The sequence below is a fragment of the Elephas maximus genome, chromosome 10 (assembly GCF_024166365.1).
Source record: "Elephas maximus indicus isolate mEleMax1 chromosome 10, mEleMax1 primary haplotype, whole genome shotgun sequence".
Lineage (NCBI taxonomy): Eukaryota > Metazoa > Chordata > Mammalia > Proboscidea > Elephantidae > Elephas > Elephas maximus.
The window spans coordinates 32,729,982-32,740,425 of record NC_064828.1 but is presented as its reverse complement, the minus strand read 5'-3'; positions in this window follow the sequence as shown (position 1 = coordinate 32,740,425).

The following is a 10,444-nucleotide window of genomic DNA, read 5'->3' as shown; positions in this document are numbered from 1 at the left end:
GACAAAGTTCAGCACCTATTCATGATAAAAACTCTCAGCAAAATAGGAATAGAAGGAAAATTCCTTATCATAATAAAGAGCATTTATACAAACCAACAGTCACATCGTCCTAAATGGAGACAGCCGAAGAGCCTGAAAGCATTCCCCTCGAGATGGGGAACCAGACAAGGATGCCCTTTATCAACACTCTTATTCAACATTGTGCTAGAGGTCCTAGCCACAGCAATTAGGCTAGATGAAGAAATAAAGGGCATCCAGATGGGCAAGGAAGAAGTAAAATATCTCCATTTGCAGATGACATGATCTTGTACACAGAGAACACTAAAAAGTCCTCAAGAAAACTACCGAAACTAATAAAAGAGTTCAACAGAGAATCAAGATACAAGATTAACATACAAAATCCGCTGGATTCCTCTACAGCAACAAAAAGAACATTGAAGAGGAAATCACCAAATCGATACCATTTACAGTAGCCTCTAAGAAGATAACATACTTAGGAATAAATCTTACCAGACATGTAAAAGACCTATAGAAAGAAAACTACAAGACACTACTGCAAGAAACCAAAAGAGACCTATGTAAGTGGAAAAACATATCTTGCTCATGGATAGGAAGACTTAACATTGTGAAAAAAATGTCTATTCTACCAAAAGTGATCTATAGTTATAATGCAATCCCGATCCAAAAACTAGTGACATTTTTTAATGAGATCTGGAAACAAATCACCAACTTCATATGGAAGGAAAACAGACCCCAGATAAGTAAAACATTACTGAAAAAGGAGATCAAAGTGGGAGGCCTCACTCTACCTGATTTTAGAGCCTATTATACAGCCACAATAGTCAAAACAGCCTGCTACTGGTACAACAACAGATGCGTAGACCAATGGAACAGAATTGAGAATCTAAGCATAAATCCACCCAATAGGAACAGCTGATATTTGACAAAGGCCCCAAGTCAACTAAATGGGGAAAAAAGAGTCTCTTTAACAAATGGTGCTGACATAACTGAATATCCAACTGCAAAAAAAAAATGAAACAAGACCCATACCTCACACCATGCACAAAAACTAACTCAAACTAGATTCAAAGACCTAAATATAAAATCTGAAATGATAAAGATCATGGGCTAGGAGCCCTAATACATGACATAAACAATATACCAAACATTACTACCAATGCACAAACGCCAGAAGAGAAACTATGTAACTAAAAATCAAACATCTATGCTCATCCAAAGATTTCACCAAAAGAGTAAAAAGATTACCTACACACTCGGAAAAAGTTTTTAACTATGACATTTCTGATCAGCATCTGAACTCTAAAATCCATATGATACTGCAAAAACTCAATTACAAAAAGGCAAACAACCCAATTAAAAAATGGGCGAAGGATATGAACACTTTACTAAAGGAGACATTCAGGTAGCTAATAGATACATGAGGAAATGCTCATGACTATTAGCTATTACAGAAATGCAAATCAAAACTAAAATGAGGTTCCATCTCACTCCAACAAGGCTGGCAATAATCTAAAAAACACAAAAGAATAAATGTTGGAGAAGTTGTGGAGAGACCGGAACACTAATGCACTTAGACACTGCTTTTGGGAATGTAAAAAGGTACAACCACTTTGGAAATCGATTTGGTACTTCCTTAAAAAGCTAGAAATAGAACTACCATGTGATCCAGCAGTCACACTCCTTGGAATATACCCTGGAGAAATAAGAGCCTTTACACGAGCACCCATATTCACTGAACCGCTGTTTACAATATCAAAAAGGTGGAAGCAACCAAGGTGCCCATCAACAGATGAATGGATGAAAACATTGTGCCATATTCACACAATGGAATGCTATGCATTGATAAAGAACAATGATGAATCCGTGAAACATTTCATAGCATGGAGGACTCTGGAAGGAATTATGCTCAATGAAATTAGTCAGTTGCAAAAGGACAAATATTGTATGAGACCACTATTGTAAGATGTCGAGAAATAGTTTCAACAGAGAAGAAAATATTCTTTGATGGCTACGAGAGTGGGGAGGGACGGAGGGAGAGGGGTATTTACCAATTAGGTAGTAGACAAGAACTATTTTAGGTGAAGGGAAAGACAACACACAATACAGGAGAGGTCAGCACAACTGGACTAAACCAAACGCAGAGAATTTTCGTGAATAAATTGAATACTTCAAAAGCTTGCGTAGCAGGGTTGGAGGTTTGGGGACCATGGTTTCAGGGGACATCTAGGTCAACTGGCATAATAAAATCTATCAAGAAAACATTCTGCATCCCACTTTGGAGAGTCGGGTCTTAAGTGCTAGCACCCGGCCATCTAGATGTATCAGTTGGTCTCGACCAACCTGGAGCAAACGAGAATGAAGAACACCAAAGATTCAAGGTAATTATGAGCCAAAGAGACAGAAAGGGCCACGTAAACAAGAGACTACATCATCCTGAACCAGAACTAGATGGTGCCTGGCTACAACCGATGACTGCCCTGACACGGAACACAACAGAGAACCCCTGAGGGAGCAGGAGAACAGGGGGATGCAGACCTCAAATTCTCATAAAAAGACCAGGCTTACCGGTCCAACTGAGACTAGAAGGACCTTGTAGGTCATGGTCCCAGACCTTCTGTTAACCCAAGACAGGAACCATTCCCAAAGCCATGGATTGGATTGGACTACGAGATGGAAAATGATTCTGCTGAAGAATGAGCGTCTTGGATCAAGTAGACACATGAGACTTTATGGGCAACTCCTGCCTGGATGGGAGATAAGACGGCAGAAGGGTTCAGAAGCTGGCCGAATGGACACGAAAAGTGAGAATGGAGAGAATAAGTGTGCTGTCTCATTAGGCTGAGAGCAACTAGGAGTATACAGCAAGGTGTGCATAAGTTTTTATATGAGAGACTGACTTGATTTGTAATCTTTCACTTAAAACACAATAAAAATTTAAAAAATAAAAGGATTTTATTTTACACAGATCCACAATGAATACCCATTGAAGCAGCAGTCAAGAAATCAAATGACATATTGCATTGGGCAAATCTGCAGTAAAAGACCTCTTTAAAATGTTAAAAAGCAAATGTTACCTTGAAAACCAAGGTGCGCCTGACCCAAACCATGGTACTTTCAATTACCTCATATGCATGTGAAAGCTGAAGAATGAATAAGGAAGACCGAAAAAGATCTGATGCCTTTGAATTATGGTGTTGGCGAAGAATATTGAATATACCGTAATCTGACAGAAGAATGAACAAATCTGTCTTGGAAGAAGTACAGCCAGAATGCTCCTTAGAAGCAAGGATGGTGAGACCTTGCCTCACATACTTTGGACATGTTATCAGGAGGGATCAGTCCCTGGGGAAGGACATCATGCTTGGTAAAGTAGAGGGTCATCAACAAAGAGGAAGACCCTCAACAGGATGGATTGACACAGTGGCTACAACAATGGTCTCAAACATAGCAACTATTAAGAGGAGGGCTCAGGCCTGGACTGTGTTTTGTTCTATTGTACATAGGGTGGCTATAAGGTTGAACCAACTCGATCTCGCCTAACGACAGTGATGACTAATGTACTTTGGTGTGGAGGATTCAGTTTGAGAAACACAGATATTATTCCTTTAATTAAGGAGCACACACAGTAGTAGTGGACACGGCTATTAGGCAGAGAAATAAAGGAAAAATTGCAAGTTTGAAAAGGCAGAGTTCCGTGATTGAATTTCCTTCAGTTACTGGCTCTTGAACAGATGTACAAGAATGAGTGTATATTTACTAGTTTCTGCTCTTAGGGGGAGAAAAAATTTTTAGGAAAAATAAAATGTAAATAAATAAAATATAAATTAAAGCTATTAGGTAAAGCTTCTGAAAATGATTGACTGAGCTAGAATATACCCATTTGTCCTTCGACGTTCTTCTTTCTGCCTGGAAGGTGTATAAATTAAATGAATCTCTAGTAGTTTCTTAAAAGCATATAAACAATATTGAGACATGAAAGATGAGTAACAATAACCTAGAAAAACCCTGGATCTCTTATAATATGTTGAAGTCACCATACCAGCCCCAACTGCACAGTACAGAGCTTCTTTACGTGAGAGGAAAATAAGCTCCATCTTGTTAAAGACATTAGTATTTGAGTTTTCTGTAACATGAAGCTAAACCATTCTCTAATAGATACAGCAGATGCAGACAATGTTCATTAAAAATACCAATTGCTGGGACACTTCCTCAGAGGCAGATGGAATAAACTGGAATAGAGTCTAATAACCCAGATCTTCCAAGGGGTTCCAGATGATTCTCAGATGATTCTGACACAGGTGATGTTGACAGTTGAAGGTCTGCTGCTTGGGAGTCACTGCCTCTGTCCAGCCTTTCTCCTGCCCTCCCCCACCTTTTCACAGCATGCACATAAAAATAAATGCCCTGTTTTCTCCACAAAACATTTTTAGTAGGATCATAAGTGTCCCAAAAACTACATTTGACATTTATCTTACTAGAAACAAGAATAAATGGATGGAAAAGTGCTCTGTATTTGGTTGTAGACCTACCCACTTTCGAATAAATATTTCAGAATCTGATAATAGAGAAAATACATCTTTCACTTGGATGGGGGAACGTTATGACTTTCTTATAAATTCTCATTCTACTAATGGAGAACTTGAGGCTTGGAAGTCATACAATTAATAACTGGCAGAGGCAGATTCAGATCCTTGTCTCTATTGCTCCAGAGTTCGTGTTCTTTCCACAACACAATATTTCCACTTCTCCGCTGTAAAATGAAAGGTTTGGTTGAAAGAGTCCCGAGATCCCTTCTAATTCCAATGCCTGATGAATTCTGATACTGTTTCCTGTAGAGGAATGTAAGAATCATATCATGCACCTCAAAGACCCATCTAGGACTTGAGTGGCTGCACGGAAAATACTGAGCAGTCACTCCTCGTCCTCAGCAACTCTCCAGTGCAGTGTTTATTTCTTTAACTGAGAAAAGTAGTTTGAAGGATCTTTTGGACTCATCAATCCAAATACTTCACCTTTGGCTATTATGTGTCTAGGCTTATATGTCCAACATTTGCAGAACTGACCCTGGCATTTTAGTTTTTCACTCTAAATCTAGTGCCCTTTGCCTCAGTCCAAGGTGCTTCCAAAAAAAAATCACAGATTTGAGAGGGCACCCCCTTTTTTGTTGCCAGTGGTTGGTAGACTTTCCTTCGTGGGAAGGAAGATGTAACCACCAACTCCACCCAGCGTTAGGGGGTCTAAGCAGCAGCTCAGGCAGGTTTGTGTAAAGGCTGCAGGTGCCTGGTAAACACTGTGTATCCAGAGCACAGAAGTAAGTAGCAGTGTCTGCAGCCTGGGAAGCAGTGATGAACAGGAAACCGCTTTTGGTGGAGGTATCTAGCGTAGCTCTTAGTCTTCCATTAGGTTTCTCTTTCTCGTCTGAAAGAATTAAAATTTGTAGAACAAGGCCTCTACCTGAATCTTGTCTATACCACTGTAAGTTTTCTATAGTAGTTTTATAGCTGCAGTTCATGGTGACATTTTCACCCTCCTGGATGTGCAGAGCCTCAGGATTCTGTTCTACTTGGCTGTTCACCCCTAGGCAGAAACACGAGGCAGAGAGACCACGAGTAAGTCATTACGTATTCACTCTTTAGTGTTTACATTTCCTTCTCTAATCTTGAAATACATTTCCAAATTAACAGGAAGAATTTGCCCCACATCTTGTGGACTCTGAGCTTTGCTCTTCCTCTTCCCATCACCAAGAGCCCCCAACTTACTGTCCACTTGAAGCCATAGAATCACCAAAGACACTACAAGGAGTTTCTCCATTCTTCCTCCTTGTTGGGCTCCAAAAAGATGCAGCTCTGGGGTCTGAAATGGAGCCAAGTTTCTCAGTCAAAACAGCCCCTTCTCTAGTCCTTCTGTCCTCCCAGAGAGTCTCAGGTTTCTTACCTAGCCAATCAGAGACAAGCTCCATATTTCCTTTGAATGAAACAACTGCTGATTTCAAACCAAGGTGAGTCTGAAGAGAGAGAGGCACTGCCATCTTGTCGTAGCAACATCATCGGGCTAATTGAACAGGCTCTGGAATGGTGAAGACTGTATGGGAATGATTCAGAAGAAATTTTGAAGCTCTATTTTCTGCTTTCAATGAACTCTTCTGTTGCTGCCTATCACATTCTGGGAAAGACTCCAAGAGTTTCAGGTAATGCAAAGCCCCAGGACAATAATGTTATTTGTTAACATTTATTTAACCCTTAACGTACCAGGCACTGTATATGTTAAGGATTAAAAATCCTTTTCTAAGGATTTTTTTTTTTTTTTCTGTCAAGTTGTTTCCAACTCATGACCACCCAGGTGTGTCAGAATAGAACTGTGTTTCACAGGGTTTTCACTGGCTGATTTTTGGAAGTAGATTGTCAGGCCTGTCTTCCAAGGCACCTCTAGGTGGACTTGAACTTCCGATCTTTCAGTTTACAGTGAGAGCATTAACTGTTTGCACCACCCAGGGACTTTACGTGTATCCTTTTATTTAAGCAGTCACAAAAATCAGAACCAATATGTTACAAGTGTATATATATAGACAGAGATTGACTTCAAGGGATTGGCTCACAGGATTGGGAAGGTGGGGGCTGGCAAGTCCAAAATCCACAGGTCAGATGACACAGTGGAGATTTCTATAGGCTTGTAACCCTGGATCCCTAGGTCAAGTGACAGGAAGAGTGCAGAGTGGAGAGAGAGAGTGAATTCTTCCAAACTAACAATTTATAGCCTGGAGGCAGACCACACCCTAAGCAACTCTCCTTTCAACTGACTGATTGCATTACATTAGATAACTTTATGGAAAGTAGTTACATTACTTTGAATTAGATTATATTATGGCACAGCAACTAGTCTTAGTATTAGGCCAAACCACTGAAAGCAATAGCCTAGCCAAGCTGACACTTACAATTAACCATTACAAGATCTTTTAATATTCTGTGTGATAAAATGAGAAGTACACACAAAGCCCATGTGAAGTATACTAAGTATGACGGTTGTCTTAAGGAAAAGCATGGGTACAGTTGTTTGTGCTGCAAGCTGAACTACCCGCTTTCTCCTGGTACTCTACTTTCTACTTTAAAGCATGGCTGACAGGAAAGCAGACTTGGATGTTTGGCGGATACTTTCTTGAAAAATCAAAGCCTCCAGTTCAAGGAAAACAATTGACATTGGTTGCTGACAATGCTAAAATTGGAGCTTCCACATGAAAATTGGAATTTTTTGAAAACTTGTATCCCCTAACATGGACTTGACACTTTCCCAGTTCTTAAAGATTTCCCTGATAAAATTGGTGTTGAGGAGAAATCCCGAGAGTACAGCCCCCCATCACCCTCATAGCTCAGGTTGAGATTCACCCTTCAGCCAAAGATTAGAGGGGCCCATAAAATCAAATGAGATCAAATGGGCACACCAGCCCAGGGACAAGGACGAGAAGGCAGGAAGGGACAGGAAAGCTGGTAATAAGGAACCCAAGGTCGAGAAGTGGTGCGTGTTGACACGTCGTGTAGTTGGCAACCAATGTCACAAAACAGTATGTGTATTATTTAATGAGAAACTAGTTTGCTTTATAAACCTTCATCTAAAACGCAATTTAAAAAATTAGAAGATTGGTGGAACAGTAAACTGTTTCTTTTGACAGTACTACAGATTCACGAGAAGATGATAAAATAGTTCACAGAGCTCTATGTACTGTTCACATAGCCTCCTCCAATGATGACATCTTATATAAGTGTTGTACGATATCAAAACCATGAGATTGACATTGATACAATAAGTTAACTAGAGTGCAGATCTTATTCAGTTTTTACCATCCATTTTTTACAAGCATTTCTGAGTGTATGTGTGTGCAATTCTCTGTGCTTGTGTGTAATTTTATCGCATGTATAGATTCTTGTTACCACCACCACAATCAAGATACAGATCTATTCTGTCACCACAGAGAAATTCCCTCACGGTGTACCTTTATAATCACAACTCTCCCCCATCTCCGTCCCCAAAATAAGAAAAAAAAAACTACTCCTCTATTATTTTGTTATTCTGAGAATATTATATAGATGGAATCATACCATATGTTTGCGATTGACTATTTTTTCTAAGAGTAATGCCCTTGAGACCCATCCAGGTTGTTGCATGTATCAATAGTTTGTTTCTTTTTGTTGTTGAGTAATATTCCATGGTACGAACTTACCAGTTTATACCATTCACTCATTAAAGAACATCTGGGTTGTTTCCAGTTTTATACAATTATGAATAAAGCTGCTATAAACATGTGTGTACAGGATTTTATGTGAATATAAAATTCATTTCTCTCTGATGCACTGTGATAGGTGCCAAGATGAAAACAAATGCAGTGATTATGAAGGAGATGGGAACGTAGCTCCAGAGGTCAGGAGGTGCTTAAAATATAAGAAACTGCTTGAGCTGGAAATTAAACAATGAGTAGGTATGGCAGTAAACCCCACAAAAAGTACCCGAGAGTGTCATTGCCTGGTTATATAAGTGCATGTTTAGTTTTATAACAAACTGCCAAGGTATTTTCCAGAGTGATTATACTATTTTACATTCCAACCAACAATGTGTGAGATAACTAGTTTGTCCACATCTTTACCAATATTTTGTAAAATTACTATTTTTATTTTAGTTGTTCTAATGTGTTTATACTGATAGCTTTCTGCAGTTTTAATTTACATTTTCCTAATAGATAAAGATGTCCGACATCTTTTCATTTACTTATTCTCCATCCATATTTCTTCTTTGGTGAAATGTCTTTTCCTTTTCTAGTTGGATTGTTTATTTGTTGCCGTTGAGCTGTGAGTTTCTTTTATGGACTCTGGATGTAAGGCCTTTGTCAGATACGTGCTTTGCAAATATTTTCTATCTGTAGGTTGCCTTTTCATCCTCTAGACAGGGTCTTTCACGGCACCAAAGGTTTTTATTTTGGTGAAGTCTAGCTTATCTTTTTTGTTTTTCCTTTATGAATTGTCCTTTGGTGTTATGTCCAGAAATTCTTTGCCTTGCTTTACGTGTAAAAGGTTTTCTCCTACATTTTCTATTAAAAGTTTTATGTTTCATAATAGTAGTTTCTCAAAAGGGATAGGTTAAAGAGGGGGGTATTTTAAAGGTTTTTTTTTTTTTTTTTCTGAAATAGTTAAGGCGGGTCTCTCAAGGTAGAGAACCAATTTAGACTGGGCAAAATTCATGACATAAGAGTTTAGGATTGGTGGATTCCATATGGCAAAAGTCTTAAGATGAGTTCTAATGAAAAAACTAAGCAAGTCATTTGCCCGGATAAACAAACTACCATCCTGATTAGGCAGCTATTTGCCCAGATGAACATACTCTTTGTTTAGGTAAATTGACCTGCCACAATTTCCTGACGAAACCAGTAAAGTCACCTTGCCAGAGGCAGTTGCAAGTGCTCATAGGGAAGGATTTTTGCTTTTTTACATTTACCCTCCATGGGTTTATTTAACATGCTTTTACTGAGTACATACTGTGTGCTCCATATTGTGTTAGAAGCTTCGGTTAGACCCAGAGAGAACACCTGATTCTGCTCTGAAGTGGACAGTCCACAGGGAAAGAGACAAGATAAAGAAAGGTTCAATGGACTGTGATAGATGCCAGGATGAAAATAAACATATGGTACAGCAGTTATAAAGTGAATGGGAATGTAGCCCCAAAGGTCATCAGATGCTTAAAATATAAGAAACCACTTGAGCTAGAAATTTAACAATGAGTAGGTACTGTAGTTAACTAGTGCTGCTATAACAGAAATACCACAAGTGGATGACTGTAATAAGCAGAAATTTATTCCCTCACAGTTTAGGAGGCTAAAAGTCCAAATTCAGGGTGCCAGCTCCAGGGAAGGCTTTCTGTCTCTGTCGGCTGTGGGGGAAGGTCCTTGTCATCAATCCTCCCCTGGTCTAGGAGATTCTCGGAGCAGGGATCCTGCATTCAAAGAGCGTGCTCATTCTCGGCTCTTCTTGGTTGTAGGCAATCCCTCTCCTCTCGGCTCAATTCAGTCTTTCATATCTCAAAAGAGATTGACACAAAATGGAACCTAATCCTGTGGATTGAGTCCTGCCTCGTTAGTATAACTGCCTTTAATCCTTCCTCCTTAACATCATGAAGACCCATTAGACCCTTTGCCATGGAGTCAATTCATAGTGAGCTATACATGACAAAGTAAAAACTGCCCCATAGAGTTTCCAAGGAGCAGCTGGTGGATTTGAACGGCCAAATTTTTGGGTAGCAGCCAAGCTCTTAACCACTGTACCACCAGAGTTAGTATTTACAACAGATAGGATTATCAGATCACAAAATGGAGGACAACCACACTATACTGGCAATCATGGCCTAGCCAAGTTCACACACATTTTGGGGGAACACAATTCAGTCC